Below are 20,844 nucleotides of genomic sequence, written 5' to 3' on the forward strand. Positions count from 1 at the left end.
ATCTACCTCCCTGTTGTATTCAGTGCAAAAAGCGGTGTTGAGCTCTAACCTAGATAATCTCCTTTATTCTGTGCATATCGCTCCATGGTTTTGTTACTTCTCAGTTAAGAGTTTGGGTTGTGACATTCTCTTATCTCCAAGGTGATATTTAAATTTCCTTCATCCAGTTTGGCTGCACTCTGGAACTGCAGATACTGGTGCATCTGTTGGAGACAGACTTACAGCTCTCCTAGATTTCTTGTAAGTCTTATCCTGCCCTGATTACTCAGTTGGATGGAGACCCAGAGTAAAAAATCTGTCCCTCCAACCCCAGCTGGCCACCTGAATAGGACACTCACACCCTGAACATCCCTCGGTGGTGTCTCTAGGACCATGAGGCATAACAGAGATGTGACCTGAGCTAAGCAAGAAACAAGCTTACTGGAAAAAAGAACTGGTGGAAAGAAAAGGCTTTCCAATTATACACTTAGTCCCTTTGTTCACCATTTAGCTTCCCCACAGCCTCCTTTCCCTCAGTTTCAATGTAAAAATCCTCTTTATCATTTTAAGTCCTGCATTGACTATGTACTATTCATATCCTCAGTGGTATGATTATCTTGGCACAGGTTTCCCAGGTTTGTCTTTCTTCCTTGAGGAAGTCCAGAAGAAGCAGATGGATTTATTTCTGTCCAGGAACAGCCTGAAGCTAGAGTTAAAGTCAACTGTAATCTTGATACCTCTGAGTATGCTAGTTGGGCTTCCTCAGTCAGTCTTCACAAAATTCACAAAACTGATTGAGTTGGTGTTGTCATTAAAGTGACAGATATTAATCTTAAATACTCGGCCAAGATTTAAGTTGTTATTGCTGAGAGAACATTCAAATAAATCTTAGCTTTTAACTAAGGGGCATAAATGTATACCTTTTGCTTTATCGATATGAATGTACCTTTCTTTACAAATTGGTTTCTTGATAAACACACTCCTTAGTACCTGAGACAGAATTATCTAAGTAAAACAAGGAGTCCCTGGTGGGCCAACTACATGTCTGACTGTGGAGGGTTCATTGTGAGGTTGCTGGAAACACGGTATTGGTTAAAAGTTCCTAGGACATTGGTTTAACATGCAAGAACTTTCTCTCTCTCAATTATAATAATCCAAAATGGAATGGGCTTGTTAAGGAGTTTATAAAGAGGATTCCATACTGCATAAAGAGTTGGACTAGATAAGTAGTTCCAAAATAGTACATGGACCTGTTATATTGACAGTATCCAGTAGTCTTGCTTATAATGCAGGTTCTCAGGCCATGTTTCAGATCCCATGAATTAAAATTTCTGAGTGGAACCCAAGGCTTATTTTCAAAAAGTTCTTGTAGGTGGTTTATAATGTTAAGATAGGTTTGGGAATCAGTGAACCAAATGACTTCAAAAATCCCGTCCAGATACAAATTTCTCTTTATTGGTTGCACTTAAAACAAAGCAAAACAAAACACCTGAGTTTAATTTTCTCATCTCAAATCTATTTTTAAATGTGAAAGAGGGTCTCTGATATACTGTATAATACGTACTATCATTTTTCAGTAACAAGCATGCATATGGAATGATTCTCTCCTTTCACAAAGACCTTGCTTATCTACGGCTATGCTGCCCTGAACAAGCCCAATCCTGTCTGATCTCGGAAGCTAAGCAGGGTTGGGTTTGGTTAGTACTTGGATGGAAGACCACCTAGGAAGGTCAGGTCCTGTAGGAGTAAAAAAATATAAAAAATAAGGGATTGTAAGCTGACAAGTTCCTTGCAATCTGTGAGGTCAAACAAGAGTTGCCTCGCCTTAAAAAAAAAGAAAAAAAAGAAAAGAAAAAAAAATGACTTGCTTTACAAAGAGGGGAAAAATCACTGCAGATAACATTTCATATTAATTCCAATGTATAGTTCATTAAAAAGTGACAAGATGAAGAAATGTCTTATAAAAGGAGATGTAACTTTTTTTTTTTTTATGGTGACATTGGTTAACAAAATCCCATGCTTCCACTATACACTTTAACAGTAAGGCATATATATATTTACAATGTGTGTTCACCTCCCACAGTTAGATTTCTTTCTGTCACCATTCATTCTTGGCTGGTATTTCCTTTCACTTAATAGTTTGAACATTTGATTCCACTCCTTTCTGGCTTGTAAGATTTGCACCAAGAAATCTGATGATAATCTAATGGGTTGTCCTTTATAGGTTACCTTCTTCTTTTCCTTGGCCACCCTGAGAAATTCATTTTTGATAATTTTAATACAATGTGTCTTGGTGGGCCTTTTTGGGTTGAGATAATTAGGTGTTCTGTTAACTTCTTGAATTCCAAGCTCCAGCTCATTCCTTAGATTTGGGAAATTCTCATGAATTATTTGTCTGAAAATGCTTTCTAACCCCTGCTCCTTTTCCTCCCCTTTGATAATGCCCATTATTCTTATGTTTCCTCTCCTGATGCTATTAGCTACTTTCTGTATTTCTCTTTCATTATTTTTCATTCTTCAGTTTCTCTCTTCTTCCGAATTATTTCTAGATTGCTGTCTTTGATATCGCTGATCCTTTTCTCCATTTGGTTGGCTCAACTTCCCAAGCTTGCTATTTCATTTTTCAAGTCTTGCAGTTTGTTTTTAATCTCCAGAAGTTCTATTTAATTCTTTTTGAGGGTGTTGATTCTTGCTAAAGAACTTATTCTGCTCATCTAGTTGTTTTTTCAATTCCTGAAATTGTTAGTATGAATCATTTCAATCTCATCGAGTATTTTTCAGAAGTACCATCCTAAATTCTCTGTCATTTAAGTCACATATCTCTATGTCTGTAAGCTTATTTTCTGGAGATTTTTCTTTCTTTCTGAGGTGCTTTGTCACCTTGTTTGTTGATGGTGTTTAATGAACTATTTCTCCACCTGGGCATTAAGGAAGTTTATTCTGCTTTTTTCCAGAAAGATTTATTATATAAAGATCTCTCTTTAGCCTCTTGCAAAGAAGGCATTTTTCTTTTGGTTTCCAGTAGGTGGCGTCTAATCCTCTTGGATCCCTGCTTTATATAAAGTCTTAATAATGCCTTATTTTCTTATAGATGTTTAATCAATCTCGCTACCCTCAGTCTCAGTCCTTGTCAATGTCAGCAACAGTTTTGGTAGCTTTTGCTCAGATTCCCCTGGGATTCCAACGTGTTTGGTCTAGGAGGATATGGGAGAAGGGGCCCTCTAGGTTGGGGAATGGGACCTGCAGCTCAGCCTTGGTTTTGCCACTGCAGCTGGTAAAAGTCATCTGTTGTTTCTCTGCCATCCCCATGTCTCTGTTTTCTGCCCTGATGTCTGGGCACTGCCGCCATCCTCATGAAGCTCACAGCTTTCACAGGCAGGGCTGTTCAGAGAATTTGCTGCACCTTATCTCCTCCCTCCTCCTCCTACAAGGAACTGGTTGCGAGAGGCAGCTTCTTTATTTCTCCCAGTCCACCGCCAATATCCGGGGTTCTGACATGTGGTAGCTCTTATGTGTAGATCCCATGCTCAGATGTGTTGGTGTGCAGTTTGGGTGTTTTTTTGTTGAGTTTTAGATGTTCAGCTTATTGTTGTTTCAAGGGGAGAGATATGGAAACATCTCTCACTGTACCATGTTAATGATGTTGAATCAAATCTCAAAAATCTTGTGATTTTCAGTTGGACTCAAGTGCAGATTGGAGATAACAGAGTAAATATAGTGAACTTCAAGGTATAGTAATAGAAGTGATCCAATCTGGAGATTTTGAACATCAGCGGAACAGTATGGTTGACTTAGGGAGTGACAGCATTGCTCCACAGAATTTCAAATCCCCTTCCAATAGGTCAAGAGGTTATGCAACATCTGTCCCACAGTGCTGGTGACAGAGGTCTCACTAGTGACCAAGACGAATCCCCAAGAGCTCACTCCACATTTGAACAGCTCTCACCATCCAAGCTCCTCCAATAGGACTGGGAAGAATCACCAGCCCAAATCTTCACCCCAGTTTCCTGTGTGTTCTTGGACAAGATACAGTTGATCTTTGAACAACACGTATTTGAACTGCACAAGTCCACATCTAGGAGGATTTTTTTTTCCAGTAAGTAAAGTTTCCTCTTCCTATCAGCTGCTTTGCATCTGCAGGTCTCACATCCACTGAGATGTAACTTGTTTTAAAACTACTACTTGATTTCATTCCCTGAATCAAATATTATCCATCAGTTTTGAGTTGACTTTGGGTTAGACTTGCTATTGCTTTACTTCAGCAGCTTTATACAACAGGCTGTCAGCAGATGAATATATACAATCATTGGCAAAAATTTTCTGTGATACTTGCATTGTCTCTGGGTTCGAAATAAATATAGCACTTTTCTTGCATCTGTTGCCTTCTTCTATGGGTGTTTTTGGTCATTGGCCCAAAATATAGTAGCATGTAAGCCTAATTCTGGAAAACAACAAACAATATCCCTACTCTCAATTCAGTAGAATTTTTGCTTTGAAGAAGGCTTATAGCAATAGTCAGACGTGGAATTCTTGGTACACATAGAATGAAAGAAAATACTCAAAGTAATTGTATGTGATAACTGTAAAATGCTTATTATGCTGTATTTCTATCACAAGATCAGCCGATTCTTAGAAAATAGAGAACAGCTAAAAAAAAATAGCAAAAGGTTGTTATTGTCATATTTCTCAAGTAGTAGTGGATTGATAATATAGGCCAAACTCCATGAGAAAAAGTATTAGAACAGTGGAATTTTCCTTTATAACAAATAAATTTTAAAGATGTGGCTGCTGACCCACATTTTTCATGATGAATTTTAACAAAACATATCCCTGAGCAATCACACATTGTAGATGTCCACTTGCCAATTGTTATAATGGAATTTGTCATGTGTTATTCTGAATTTTGAAAGCACTCAGATATAGAAGTAATCTGTTTTTGTGGTGATAACTAAGTGTTATACATCTGAAGATTCTATATTTTCACTCCCAGACTAATGACTATATAGATTAAGGAATCTGCTAATGTCATGAAAATAAACCAGTGATGCTAATGAGGATGATGAGGCATATGAGTTGTTATGGGCTTTTCTCAGTTATTGTTCAGCCACTTGCAAAATGGCTCATTTTGTCATATCTCCAAAAACTGGAAAGCAAAAGTAATTAAGATATTTCCTGCTCTCAATGATCAGAAACAATGGCGTAGATGGAGAAAAAACAATGGCGTAGATGATAGAGGCTCCATTCATCCCTCTTGTGACCAAATCAAAGTTGTAACAGAAAGAAGGAGCAAACAGCAAGGAAAATTGCCTGGTATCTATATGAACAAGCCCTACAATCAAGGAAAGAATTAAGAAATCATCCTGCAATGAGGGGAAATAGAACGGGGCCAGGACGCTAGGCTGAGTGAGACAGAGGCTGTGGCAGCAATAGCTGCAGAAGCCTCTTAAAGGGGTTCTGTCTGTGAGTGGACATCCTCGGTGACAGACCTGCTAGCTCTGAACATCAGCGCAGGTTTAGCTGCACGGGGGGGACCACGGACTCACAGGAGGACACTGAGTTGAATGAGTGAGGACTGAGGTGAGACTCACTCTTTACAGAAATGGGCAGTATCCATTGGTCCTCTGTTGAGTCCCCCCACTCCAAGTGTGGAAACTTGGCGCTGACATAGCTGAGACATCATCAAACTGAATAACAGAGGTCGCTCCGCCTGAAGTATTACCTGAGACTCTGACTCCTCCAACATGCGGCACCACTCATGCCACATCCAACTGTATCTACACTGAGTCAGGTACATCTTGCTGAGCAACACCTAGCTCACACTGCTGGCAGCTGACCGCGGTTTCTGGTGTAGCCTCTTGAGGCAATTATAAGCACAGCATCTGTGGATTGCTTGCTGAATCTTAACAGGTGGCCCTGGAAGGGCACAGGCTGAGACTAAACTTGGCCAGCAGCTGAATGCCTCTCAGGACTGTGACACTGGACACCTACTTCACAAAACCACATTAAGACCAAGAGACTTAGGAGCTTTCTATATGGAAACAGACACAGAAAGGCAGTCAAAATGGGAAGACAAAGAAGCAGAAACCATATTAGAGAACAGAACAGAGATTCAGAAACAGTGGAGTCAAACAATCTAACAGATGCAGAATTCAAAACATTGGTTATAAAGACACTCAATGAACTTGGGGGAAGAGTAGATGAACACATTGAGAACTTTAACAAAGAAATAAAAAAAAAAAACATAAAAATAGAAATGGAACTTATAAAAGAGAACCAGTCAGAAATGAAGAACACATTATCTGAGATGAAGAGGATATTAGAGGAAATCAACAGAGTGGATAAAGAAGAAGATTGAACCACCGATATAGAGAAAGGGGAAGCCAAAGACACTCAATCAGAATGGCAAGAATAAAGAAGCCAAGACTATAATAATAAATTAAGGAGCCTATGGGACATTATTAAATGTAAACATATCCATGTCATAGGTGTACCTGAAGGAAAACAAGAAGTTGAAGAGCTATTTGAAGAAATAATGATGGAAAACTTCCCTCTCCTGGTGATGAAATAGACATAAAACCCCAGGAAGCTCAGAGAGTCCCCAAAGCCACAATCCCCAAATGGCCCACACCAAGACACATCATAATTAAAATGGCAAAGGTTAAATACAAAGAGAGAATCTTAAAAGCAACAAGAGAAAAGCAGTTAGTTACCTACTAGGGAGCACCCACAAGACTGGCAGCTGACTTCTCAAAAGAAACCATGCAGGACACAATGACTTGGCAGAAAATATCCGACGTCATGAAAACCCAGTATCTACAACCAAGAGTACTTTATCCACCGAAGCTATCATTTAGAGTTGAAGAACAGATAAAAAGCTTCCCAGAAAAAAATAAACTAAGAAAATTTATCATCACCAAGGCAGTATTATAGGAAATGTTGGAAAGACTTCTTTAAGAAGAAAAACAGGTACAGGAATAAAAAATGGTAATAACTACTTTCCTATCAACAAGTACCTCAAATGGAAAAGAATTAAGTGCTTCAACCAAAAGATAAGGGTGGCTGAATGCGTAAGAAAACAAGACCCCTACCTATGCTGTCTACAAGAGACTCATTTCAGATTAAAAGACACACATAGACTAAAAGGAAGGGGATGGAAAAAGATCTTGCCTTGGTGAACCCAGAGGGTATTGCGTTGAATTAATTGTATCAGATAGAGAAAGATAAATATCACATGATTTCACGTACATGTGGAATCTAAAAAACAAAACAAATAAAGTGGAAATAAACTCGTAGATACAGAGAATATTTTGAGGGATACTAGATGGGAGGAGGGTTGGGGAGAATAAAAAAGGTAAAGGGATTGAGGCACAAATGGATAGTTGCAGAATAGACATGGAAATGTAGAGTGTAGCATGGGGAAGACGGTTAATAATGATGTAATAAATATGTAAGTGCGAAGAAGGATACTAGATTTAGTGGGGTGATCACTTTGAGAGTTATGTGGATCTCTGATCACTATGCTATACAACTGAAACTGGTATATTATTGTATGCCAAGTATAATTGAAAAAAAAAAAAAAACCTCATTGAATTGTACAATTTAAATACAGGCAACTGATTGTCTATTATATTTCAATAAAGCTGGGAAAAAACTAAAAATAGATATTTTCTGCTCTTGTTTTTATAATAATGAGGTAAACTGACAAGTAAGCAGGTCACCATGAAGTTTAAAAAAAAAACAACAAATCTCCATGTGCATTTTAAGATTTTGTATAGATTCAAATCAATCTTCTCCATCTGCCATATCTACTATCTAATGATCACAGAATGCTTGAGAAAATACCACATCAAAATTTAACTGTGTTTAGTATAATTGTAATGGTTACTGCATTCTAATTCCATGAAAATTAGTCAATGATTATTCTCTGCAAAAGAATAAATCAAAATATGCAATTAACCAGAATATCCCTGGATTATTTGTGCATGTTAATATTGTGCTTCAGGTGATGTAATTCCAACTATGGTTAATTTTGTTTTGTTTATTTTCGGACATATACCTGTGCTGGATGCTCATAGAATCTACCATAATAACGGGCAATTTTGATGGCAAAGTCAAGGACAGACAGAAGATACAGAAATGGACAAAAGTAAAAAAGGAACGGGATTGAGGTGGGAAGAAATGAAATCATGAAAAGGGGAATTTGAACTTGGCACTTGGGAATATACTACTCAATTTATCAATTATTATATTTTTATTTTACCTCTTTCAGAGCTTTTGTACTAATTATTTGTTGAATCATTGATTCATTGGTTCATTCATTTTTTCACTTATCTATGTGTTGAGCAGTAACTATATGCCAGACACTGTTGTCAGCCCTAGAATTATGAAGATCAATTAAACTCCCCATCATTTTGAAGTTCACATTAAAGCTGAAGAAATGGTAAATGGGTAATTACAGTTCAATGTACTAAGTGCTAAGAGAGGTAAATGAACAGGGCTACAGGTGGGCAAAGGATTGAGGTCTTTATTCTGCTTGAGGAGGAGACTCAGAAAATACTTCACTGAAGAGATACTATTAGAGTTATACATGGTGAAATGAATAACAGTTCACTGAGAAGAAAATGAGGGAAGGGCATTCCAGGCAGAAGAAACTGTGGAAAAGCAGCATAAGTGTACAGGTCATATTTTCCATGGACTGAATGCATGGGAATGGAAGAAAGAAGGGACTAGAAAGGTTGGCTGGGATGAGGATTATTGCTATTTATGCACACAGGTGGTCCTCTCTACTAGACTGTTAAGATCTTGAAGTTAAGATCCAGGTCTCATCCTTTTATATTTCCATCTGCTCATTCAATAAGCATCTGAGGAGCCCCTAGAAGACAAAGACTACAGCAGATAGACAGTATTACTGAGGTACTGAGCTTACTCTGAAGGAACTCATACAATGGTGATAGAGAAAAATGTAAAAATAAATAGTTGCAGTATATGTGATGAAATGAATATCCTTTCTTGTAGGATTTTCTACTGATTTTATATAGCTTTTATACAAATTTAACTTCTCGTCTGGTAAAAGATGAGGCCGTACCTCAAGATTTTGTATTTCATATAAACTCCCCTGCTCCCTCTCGATTTCCTAACACAGGACCAAGGGTTCAGTAAATACTTGTTGATCCCGAATGAAATAAACTAACTACAGGAGAAAGGAGAAAGTGCTGCAACTTACAAAACAGAACTAGGTTGGCAAGACATAGGATAGAGGACCAAGGCAAAGTATGAAGAAATATTATGGCCTAGGTTTCAGGAAGCTGAGGGAAATAGAGATACTAAAGAACCAGCTTTAGTCTATGACCATGCTACCCTGAACAAGCCCGATCCCATCTGATCTCGGAAGCTAAGCAGGGTTGGGCCTGGTTAGTACTTGGATGGGAGACCACCTAGGAAGATCAGGTGCTGTAGGCATAAAAAATAAAAAAAAATAAATTAAAAAAATAAGCAATTGTAAACTGATAAGGTCCTTGCAATCTGTGAGGTCAACCAAGGGTTGCCTCGGCCAAAAAAGAAAAATAAATAAATAAAGAACCAGCTTTGAGATTCTGCATTGTTTTTAATGTTGCTTTTTGGGGTTTGGATTACATTAACCAAAAATATGCTTCTTTAAAATTATCAGTTTCTTGACAATGAAAAGCAAATAAGACTGAGGCAAAGGTGAGATGAGAGAAGAGCCTTTATCTTTTCTCTTTAATACAGGACAGTTATGGGGAAGAGGATACTTTAAAGAATTGGTTTAATACCTGTAGAATATTTAGAGGGCTGGTGGTAGAAAAATAGTAGTAGCTTTAATAGTATAATTTAAATTAATAAACATAATAGCTTACATTTATTGTGAACACTATGTCAAAGTACTTTACATGCATTACTTTTCATTTTCATAATGAATCTATGAAGAAGTACCATCATTATTCCCACTTTAAATATACAAATAGTGAAGCACAGAGAGATTAGGTGACTTGCCAAAGCCACAGAGCTAGGAAGTGGTAAAAACAGATTTGTTCTCTGGAAGTCTGAATTGAGACACCATGATTGGAGAAGGTACAGAGGCTGAGATGAGAGCAATTAAGATCTTATAATAGAGATAAAATAGGTGTGTGTGTGTGTGTGTGTATGTGTGTGTGTGTGTGTGTACGTGCGTGCAGGGTAAGGCGGTGGCAAAAAGAGAGACAGAAATTTATCTAAGGCAAGCAGTGTCAGTTATCCAGGAATTATGTAATAGGACTTCTCCAGTTGTGGCTTATTAGGTGGTATCTTGTAATAATGACACATTCCCATTCTTCAACACTGTCTTAAGTCTGATTATATCTATACTTGTGTCTGTCTGTCTATCTCTCTATCTAATCTAACAAATATGAGCTAAAAAGTTTTAGTTTGCCTTTGATTTTCCAAATCTGAAATGAGCAGATTAATCTTGATTTTGAAAACTTAAATTCATGGGTATTATTTTTCAAATATCAAATTAAGATATTTTTATTAAAGGTAGAAGACTGGTTCTTATAACCTTTTCTCAAGAATTAATTCAGTGACTTCAAAAAGAGTGGCCTTAATCTTTGTCTAAGAGATAGAGAGGTTATGCCATAAGGAAAACACACAAACAAAACCCAGAAAAACAACTTTCCTAACATAAGTATTTTTTTTCTATGTTGCTCTTGTTGCTCTTTTACAACATTCCTTATTTACATGTAGATGGTAATGCACTACTAAGTAGAGGTAAATTTTGGGGCTATTAATATGCTAATGAAAAGGTTAACTTTAAGTCAGAAACTATTGTTGAAAAGCCACAAAGGTAGGAAAATTTACCTTTTGGTCATTTAAGAACGGGTAAGCTTAAGCTCTGATTTTGTCAGTGAAAAAAGAAATTTACTAGAAAAAAAATAAAGAAAGCACAGTGCGATCATACTTGTTTACAGAAATACTGCTGAACATTACACTAAGGGACAATTATTTCATTCTGGTGTTGCAAAAACTAACAGTTTCAAGCAGACATATATCTCTGGACAGCTTCACCGAGAGTATGAATAGTGAATTGACAGACTGTGCAAATATTTGTACCACTGCACCTACTCTTCTAAATATGATGAATTATACAAGGCCCTAATACAGCAATTGCAAAATGGCTTCAGATATATTTGGGACTTCCTTAATTTCCCAAAAGCTTTATCTTCCCCAGTATTCAATTTTTGATTTTAAGCCAAACAAATAGTGATCCACACCCTATTGCCCATCACAATGGCTTGTAAATGCTTTCCCACACCCTCTGTGTATTTACCCAAGGCTGCTAGATCAACCACTATGACTGAATTAAATCAAAAAACTCTTGAGTGTGATTTATTCAGTTGTTGAAATGACCATTGGGTGATGGGATAAGAGAGGCAGGAGAGATTTGACAAGTAGAAAACTAAAGGTATCAATGGATGGTAGAAATTTTTTTTTTTTTTATTGATACATCTGTGTCCTGATTTCATATTATATGACAACCATTACTAAAATGTCTCATTTTGTTTCTACTTTTCTTTCTCCATCCCACCCCCACTCCATTCTCATGGTATCTTACTCTATGAAAATAGAAATGCATGACTTAGAGAAGTCAAGTAGGAATCTGAGTCACCAGCAATTTTGCAAATTTCCTATAAGAAGATATTCTTTAAGAAGAAAAAAGAAGTAATTTAAGAATAACTTCCTTAAAGGAGAAATGTCTTTGAAAATACAAATGTTTTTAAAAGGCAGTGCAATATAGCTGCCTATTTTTTTTATTTATTCCCAATGGTTTGAAGGTATAACCGAAGATAGCAAGAAAATCTATTTAAAAATTGACTTTAAAACTACTTCACTTTCTTCTCTTCCTCCTCTTCTCTCTCATCTTTCTCCATCTTATTACTATTATTATTGTAGGGCTATTGCATGTACTCAGCACATTACAGTTGATGAAGTGCTTATGTAGATGATACTTCATTTGATCATTCTATATTCATTTAATATTTACTGAGCATCTATACCTTGCCTGACCTAAAGTATACAGTGGTTTAAAAAATACAGTGAGCTTATCATTTCAACAGACTCACAAATTTTGAAGATAATTTGGTGATGGACAGAAGGGAGGGGTGTTATAGGGCTGGGAGAATGGGGTGAAGGGTTAAGGAAGTACAAATTAGTAGTTAATAGATGGTCATGGGGATGGGGAGCATTTTCAAAGGGAATTTAAAAAACAAGCCAATAAATTTATCATTACAACTTGTGAAAAGTATCCTTAAGAAAAAGAACAGAGTGCTATAAATAGAAAGCACAATAGACCTAGTTTACAATGGGAGGCCAGAGAAAGTCTCTTGGTATGGACTTGAGCTGAGAACAAAGGCTAAGAAGTTTTTGGTTATATAAAACGTGGGATGAATAATTTTTCAAGTCAGGTGAAGAACATGTGCAAAGGCCCTGAGGCAGAAGCAGGCTTGGCCCATTAGAATGGAGTGGAAGAGGCAAAAGATGAAGCTAAACAGGTATCGGAAGCCAGATGTTTCAGGATCTTACAAGCTCAAGTTAAAGAGTTTGAACTATATTCCAAGTAGAGTGGAAAGCTAGTGAAGGAAAATTATAGTATCCTATTAACTTTTTATCAATGCTGTCTAGTAAAAATATAATGTGACCCATGTAAATAATTTTAAATTTTCTAGTAGCCATATTAAAAAGATAAAATAAACAGGTAAAAATAACTTTAATATTGTATTTTGTTTAACTCAAGATTTCCAAAATGTTATTTCAAATTGAAGTCAATGTAAGAAATAATTAGTAAGATATTTTATATTTGTAATACTAAGTCTTTGAAGTCCAGTGTGTATTTTTTACATTTAGCACACCTCAATTCATATACCACATGTGGCTACTATATTGGACAATGTGGGTCTATAAAATTTACTCTAACTGCTATAGAGAATAAATTGGAAAAGTGGGGGTGAAAGCAAGTATATTAGTTATCTATGGCTGTGGTTACAAATTAGCACAAACTTAGTGTCTTGAAGCAACACAGATTGATTCTCTTACAGTTCTGTGGGTCAGAAATCCAACATGGGTCTTGATGGGCTCAAAGCAAGATGTAAGCAGGGTTGCATTCCTCTGGGGGGCTCACGGGGAGAATCTGTTTCCTTGCCTTTTCCACCTTCTGAAAACTGCTTGCATTCCTTGGCTCTATCCCTCTCAAGCTTCCATCTCTCTGATTCTCTTTCTTCTGTCTTTTATTCTTCTTATAAGGACTTTGTAATTATAATGGGCCCTCTCGGATAGTCCAGTATAATCATAATCTTCCTATCTTAAGGTCAGCTGATTAGCAACCATAATTCCATCTATAACATTAATACCCCCATTGCTACATAACCAAACACATTCACATGTTCTAGGGAGTAGAATGTGGACATCTTTGGGGGAAGGCACAATATTCTATCTACCACAGCAAGAAAACATGTTATTTACATTAAAACAGTTTTTAAACAATAAATTCACTATTTTCTAGAAACAATATAACAAAAATTCATAAAATATGGAAAAGTACAAAGAAGTTAACTACTACACAGTCTTACCACTCAGAAGCATTTTTATTAACATTTACTAAATATCATTCCAGCCATCTATGTATAGATATAGAAAGATGTAGAAAAGTAACTTTACAGATATAGGATCATTTTACTGTATTTTGAATAAAAAAATATTACATTTACTAATTTTACTTGAATTTAACAGAAGAAAAATAAATTAAACTGAATTAGAAGAAATTATTGAACTTCAAATATTTTTTTTTCCTTCATCAGGATAGATATTAATTTCAAAAATATCTCTGTGAGGTTCAAAAAAAGTTTTAAAAATGTTGAGCTTTGAATCATTACACATTTAAATTTCATGTTTTTAACATTAAATAATATCCTTTAATACTCACATTTTAGAGTAAAAAGAACGTAAAACTAAGAGCGCCCAAGTGACTTGCCCAAAATAGAGTACATTATCTGTTTTCCTTAGTAGGTTCTCTTTTCCATGGTCCATAATTACTGTTTCATTCCTTCTCTTTTCTCCTCAAACCTTCAACATCTGTTCATCTGCAATCCTGGATCCTTGGTTGATAACATTGTCATACTTCATTGAGAAAATGGGAGGAATCAGACAGGAATTCCCAAATATAAACGATCAGAATCTTCCTTCATTTCTATGGCTATGGATAAAAAGTTTCTCCTACTTTAAAGGCCAACATCTATCTCCTTCGTGCAATGGATACCACCATTTTTATCTCTTCATGAACTTTGCTTCTACAATTATTCCCTTTCTCAACTCTGGCAAAAATGTATCTCTCTCTACTGATTTATTTCCATCAAGAAACATAAAGCTCTACTATCTCCAATCTCGAAACGAAAACTCTCCCTTGACTTAATATGCCCCTTTAGCTACAGCCTAATATCTCTTCTCTCCCTCAAAGCAAAAATTCTTGAGAGAGTTCTGTGGAATAACTGATTTCATTTCATCACTCCGCATTCTCTCTTCAATCAACATTAATTGGGCTTCCTTTACCATCACTCAATGATCTCCATAGTGCCACAACCAATAGCATTTCTTAGTTATTTTCCTAATTATCTTTCAGCAAGATTTGACATAGCTTCCACTTGAAATGCTTTCTCTCTCTTGTCTTCCCTCTTACCACAGTCTCTCCTCAATTTCCTCCTACATCACAGACCCATCTTTCTCTTTGCTAACTCCCCATTCTGTTTAACTTCTATATATCGGAGTGCTAATGTCCTTTAAAATCCTTGAACATGCTGAGCTCATTTTTGCTTTGGGCCCTTATCTAACATCAGCCTGAAATGTTTTCCCCACTCATCTTCATGTGGCTGGCATCTTTGTGGCACTCAGATCTTGGCCTTCCCTTCTATGTAATACATGCCATCTCATCACTCTATACAACATCACGCACGTTTCTGGCACTTACCATAAGCTGATAAGTTTTATTTTTTTTATTTTCTTATCCATCTATGTTTCTCTCCCAAAGAAAATAATCTCTGTAAGGGCAGAAACCCTATTTATCATTTTTTATATCACTTGTTCCTAGTGATGCCTAAAACACAGTAGAGTCTCAAACAATAATTGTTAAATGCAAAGAATTTTAAGTAATATCTGATCTATAACATTTTTCATGAGCCAATGGTAATTCATCCTGAATTTTACATATGCTTTTAACAAAATCATTATACACAGAAATTAATATACTAATTTAGAAAAAAAATACTCAAAAATTAGTAATGGAACAAGTCAATATAGGTAAAGATGAATGTCTTGCTTAACATTTAAAGCTATATCCCTGTGGATACACTTAAGCATTTCAAAAGAGAGAAATCTGGGCTATAAATCTAGTATCAGCCATAAGAAAAAAAATTGGCATTAGGCTGTGACTTACAATTTTCTGTTGTAATACTGTATTTTATGGATAGTGGCATTAAGATCCAGAGAAGAAAGATAATTTGCCTAAGTTCATACAGTAAGTAAGTAGTAGAGGTATACCTAAAATTGAGGCTACATCACTCCTAACTTTTATACTGACCAAGTTCAAAATAAATACTATACTATGCTATAAAGGGGTCCTATAATACTTTATATTATGAAGCCCCTTAAGTTCTCATACAGAGAATTATAGGATATTAATACAGGATTTTTAATTTTAGTCGTCTTAATTATTTATTTTTCAGGAGCAAGCCAAACATATCACCATTAACCTTATGTTACTCAATTAAATCAAAGTGAAACCTAGGGCTAAATAAAGAACGTTTGAGTGTTTATATGTTCAGTACAAGTTCTATACAGACATATTAAAATGCATGTAGATTTTATTAATTATCTTTTATTATTCTGAAACAAAACAATTTTCACAGCTGTGAAATTTCAAAGATCAAACTAAACACTCCTACAAAAAACTAACATAAATACAACAAATTGTAATGACACTACATAAACCACATATCATTTATCAAAAATAAATATATCTGTACCTATATCTGTATATCATTACATGGAAAAATAAAGTATACACTCCTAGCTCAGAATGTTTTCAAAACAAACAAAAATCTGCTTGTACGGAGAATATATAAGTTTGTTAATGGATTTTTATCAGTTACAGTAACATACCACCTAGATGTCTATTTAGCAGCAAATAATATTGTAAAAATTATAGTAAAATATATTAATATGTGTTTATTTTTTCCTATAAACCAAAAGTATCTTCTTTTCCAATGTACAGGTTAGACGCATATTGAGAGCTTTGATTTAACAGCAAAAAACTACTCAGATGAGAAATCATCAATGCTGAAAACTGTAGGATCCTGGCCTGTATAATTATTGAACAACTTGAATATAAATATGAAAAATATAGAATTGTAAGATCAGGAGAGCCTGTTATCACTACCAATCATCGTATCTTATTCTCTTTGTCAGGAAAAATAAAATTCCTCCCTCTTTTCCCTGAAGAGAAGAGGAAAGAAAAACAGAGAGAGTAGAAAATTTCAGGAAAGAAAAAAGCACAATCATGCAGGAATAACAAATTACGTATTAGAAATCATCTGCAACAAAAGCAACAAATACAAACATTCTAGTGCATGGTGTGAGAGGAGGTAACCTAGGGGCTGGGAAAAGAGATGAGGACATGTCATGACAGTACTCTAATCTAGTTGATCCGTAAGGCTGAGACCGAGAAATGAAAACATGGTTAACATCAACTAGGAAAATCATCTAAACCAGTCTTGTGCTCTGATAGACAAGAATAAAGCTTACCGTCTGATCTTTTTTTTCTGGTACTTCGTCACTAGGTGGCTCACATCTCTGTGGTTGGAAGAACTATAAGGCAGGATGAAAAATTACCTTCTCTATCTTCTGACCATAATGTCTAAGACTAGCTGAGTGACAGGACACAAGGATCAAGCAACAAAGTCTTTGCTGAACATCAGTTTTACAACTGTCACTGCATGAGGCACATTGGGGGAGAGAAACATATGACTATATACCTATCTGTAAGCAGTGTGCCATTAATACTGTATGCAAATATCAGAGTATGCAGCAATATATTTCTGTTTCCTAAAGAGAAATTAACTGGCAAACTATTCCATTAAGAAAGGAGAGAACAAAGAACTTGACAGCAGTAGAAGAGCAAAACTTTACAGGCTTTTGAAGATTTTAAAAAATTGATAGGGCCAGGATGTGGGGAGAGTAGCAAAACATGCAGACTGAGGTGAGGGATAGCCCAAACCTTATCACATTAGATCCTTCTGGGAGTTTCACCATGAACCATTCCCTGGACACCTGATGGTCACAAAGCATGAGTCTCAAATACTCCCCAAGTCATTAACGTTAAACTAACATGACAAAAACATGAGGAATGTGACATATAATCCATGTGAGTTACCTAATGACTTTGTTTTTGTTTTGGTTCTTTATACAAATTCTGTTTATTTCATTAAGCTTCTCTATAAATCACAAACACCTGCAACCAAACTGCACCAGTAAATCTCATAAAACAGTTTCCCTAAGGCTAGGTTCAAGATGTTAACACAAGAAGAGTTTCTTCATTTTATATAATGATTAGGTGGGTCTTTAATTCTTTAGAAAAAAAAATAGTATTTCGAAATTCCTTATACTTGGTGGAGAAGCTCCAGGAATATGGCACTATTTGAATCGCTTTAATAAACTACATTTGTACTTGTTCTTGGCATTTGGAAAGAAAAATGTTACATTAACCTCCAACTGTTTCACCAAATATATATCTATATATATATATATATATACTCATTCTCCTTATCTAGTAGAACAGATACTTTGAAATACAGAGTCTAACTGAAGAACTTAAAACCTTCTGATCATTACATGACTAGGTAAAGTTGGCTGGTATAACAAACAAGGGAAAGAAAAATAAACTCATATAAATTAAACACTTCTCCATGAACCAGACAATGAATCTATTCTTCTCACTATGTTTACAGTATACTTTAACTAATGAAGTCTCGCCTTTAACATGTACAGGATTTTCAAGATTTGCAAAGCTTCGAGTGGAACAGGTAATAAGAGAAAGATAAATAAAATGAGCTAGATATATGAACAGCTTGAGTCTCTGTTATGAATTTATGAATACTTTAAATTAGGAAGAATTACAGTGGGATTTAGAGCTACTAGGGTACATTTGCATCTTGAGACTGTCTTTTCACTACTAAGTAGAACAATTTACTGATATCCATTTGTAGGAAACAAAGGCATTTTATTACCTACTATAGTGTGTTAGCATAAAATATTTTGAATGCACCATAATGTGGGCACATAGATTTTGAGACACATGTTTAGAACTGGAACTATACAAGATTTTAATTTTAATCAAAGCCAAAGCAGCCCATGACTCGGTCACTAACTGTCCTCCAGCAACAAAGACAATGTCGATATTCTCAGTGGCTTTGTTTCATCTTATTCCCATCATATAACTGTATACTTGCCATAATGGAGACAAAAAAGATATGAACAAAAAGAGATTTAAAAATTCATTCAGGAAATAGTTATGATAATGCATTCTTACAATCCACCTACCCCTGCCTTTTTAAATAGTTACATGTGCTTTGAAAACATGCTAGGAAAATATGTGACCCTTATCTTGCTAAAAGTCTTGTCAGTATTTAAAGTTGAGATGTATGTTTACAGAAACTCTGACTCATGATTATTAATAATTTGAAATGAGTATACCTTAGTAGGGTGGTATACCTTTTTCGAAAAATTCTTATAATTTAATAATAATGCCTTGAGACTTTATTGCTTTGGATAAAATAACTAAAGATTTAAAATTAGATTCTCAATGAATATTAAGTTATTTTCATATTTTATTTTCATTTTTACAAGTTTTGCTGACTGTTTCTTTATGAGATCTTTGAGCAACAGCCCCTAATGTGACATGCCCCACTGAATTAAGCAGTTCACTAATCAATCAATCAATCACTTAATTAATTTTAAGAATTAAACAACTACTTAAAATTATTTAATTTTAGGAGCATTTTTCTTTAAATGTCTGTTCAGAAAGCAACATTTTTTTTCAAGTACCTAAACTCTGCTAGTTACCTTCAGGATGTTTAAAAATATATGCTGATTAATAGAAAATTGGCTTGCTGTGTCCCCTTCAGCAGAACAAGGGCAATAGTCAGTTTTTAATCAACTCTAAGAATTAGAGTGAATAATTAGAATTCTAGATACTTGGCCAAAAAATTTCTTTAAAAAAAACTAATGATCAGTGGCTGATTGCTGATCTCTATTTGTGAACTTCTCCATAATTTGTCAGTGGCATCAAAAATGGAATCACAGATCTCAGGGGATCCTGGCTCTGAATTGCCTCATGACTGGAAGCAATTACACATAGCCTTATTTTAAAAAGTAGATGAGTTATTATTCCTACAAAACTCTGCTTTTCACATTACTTAAACCATAGTTAGAGGTTCAACATTAAGAATTACAATAGCTGAGGTTACTTTTGGCATTAGCGATTCATGATGCTGGGAAGCAGACAGCAGGGATTGGGAGAAGATGGGGTTGTACACAGAAGAATAGGGGCCCTCTATTTCAAATAGAGCTGAGAAATTGTGAAGACAATGAGAAGATTGAGAATGATGGATTCTACTCCCAAGTTGGAGAGCTACTGTTTTTGTCGATTGAAACTGTAGACAATATGCTCCAGGTGAGCCATGATGGAAGCAGTACATATCCCAAAAGTTGAGAGCACCTTGCCAAGCTCCTTCCTTGGGAACTACACAGCATCTCAGCCTCACACTACCATAGCTCAGAACTGTGTTTAAACCTGAAGTTTGGAGAAAAATGGTGGAGTAAGAGATGTCCCTGTATCTCTCCTCTTGAAACAACAATAAGCTGAATATCTAAAACTCAACAAAAAACATCTAAACTGCACAAAAACACATCTGAATGTGGGATCTGTGCATAAGAACTACTACATGTCAAAACCTTTGGTGTCAGACTGTGGAATGGGAGAAACAAAGAAGCTGCCTCTCTCAGCCAGAGCTCCCTGTAAAAGGAGGGAGAGAAAAAGGTGCGGCAAGATCCCTGAACAGACCTGCTTGGAAGAGCTGTGAGCTCCATGCCGCCAACGGTAGGGCCCAGTCATCAGGGCAAAAGCAGAGAAGCAGGGAAGGCAGAAAAACAACAGTTGCTTTTTACCAGTTGTGGTTGCAAAACCGAAGATGAGCTACAGGCCCCATTCCCCAATCCAAAGGGACCCTACCACATATCCTCCTAGACAGAACACTGTGCAGCCCCAGAGAAATCTGAGCAAACGCTACCAAAACTGTTGATAACACTGACAGGGACTGGGACTGAGAGTAGCGAGGGTGATTAAACATATGTAAGAAAAAAAGGCAAAATTAAGGCTTTATAAAAAGCAGGGATCCAAGAAGCTTAGGTGCAGCTTACTGAAAACCAAAAGAAAAACATCTTCTTTCCAATAGGCTAAAGAGAGACCTTTATATAATAAATCTTCTTTCTGGAAAAAAAAATGCATAATACACTTCCATTAAACCCCAGGCAGAGAAATAGTCTATTAAACACCATGAACAACCAAGGTGACAAGGCATCTCAAAAAAACAGAGAAACATCTCCACAAAATAAGCTTACAGACATAGAAATATGTGACTTAAATGACAGAGAATTCAGGATGGTATTTCTGAAAAAACTCAGTGAGATTCGAAACAAGTCACATCGACAATTTCAGGAATTGATAAAACAACTAGATGAGCAGAGCAAGGAGATTGAAACCCTCAAGAATAA

General features: G+C 35.8%; 1 protein-coding gene and 1 non-coding gene across 2 annotated transcripts in view; one reads left to right on the forward strand and one right to left on the reverse strand.

Annotated features, from left to right (window-relative positions):
- The window catches only part of IL1RAPL2 (interleukin 1 receptor accessory protein like 2), a 608,417-nt gene that overhangs the window by 394,966 nt on the left and 192,607 nt on the right, over positions 1-20,844 (reverse strand). The window lies entirely within an intron of this gene.
- On the forward strand, positions 9,320-9,438 carry LOC112470992. The gene has a single exon (XR_003043132.1). It is a non-coding gene; the product is annotated as a 5S ribosomal RNA (ribosomal RNA).

Source organism: Pteropus alecto, unplaced genomic scaffold, assembly GCF_000325575.1.
Source record: "Pteropus alecto unplaced genomic scaffold, ASM32557v1 scaffold150, whole genome shotgun sequence".
Classification (NCBI taxonomy): Eukaryota; Metazoa; Chordata; class Mammalia; order Chiroptera; family Pteropodidae; genus Pteropus; species Pteropus alecto.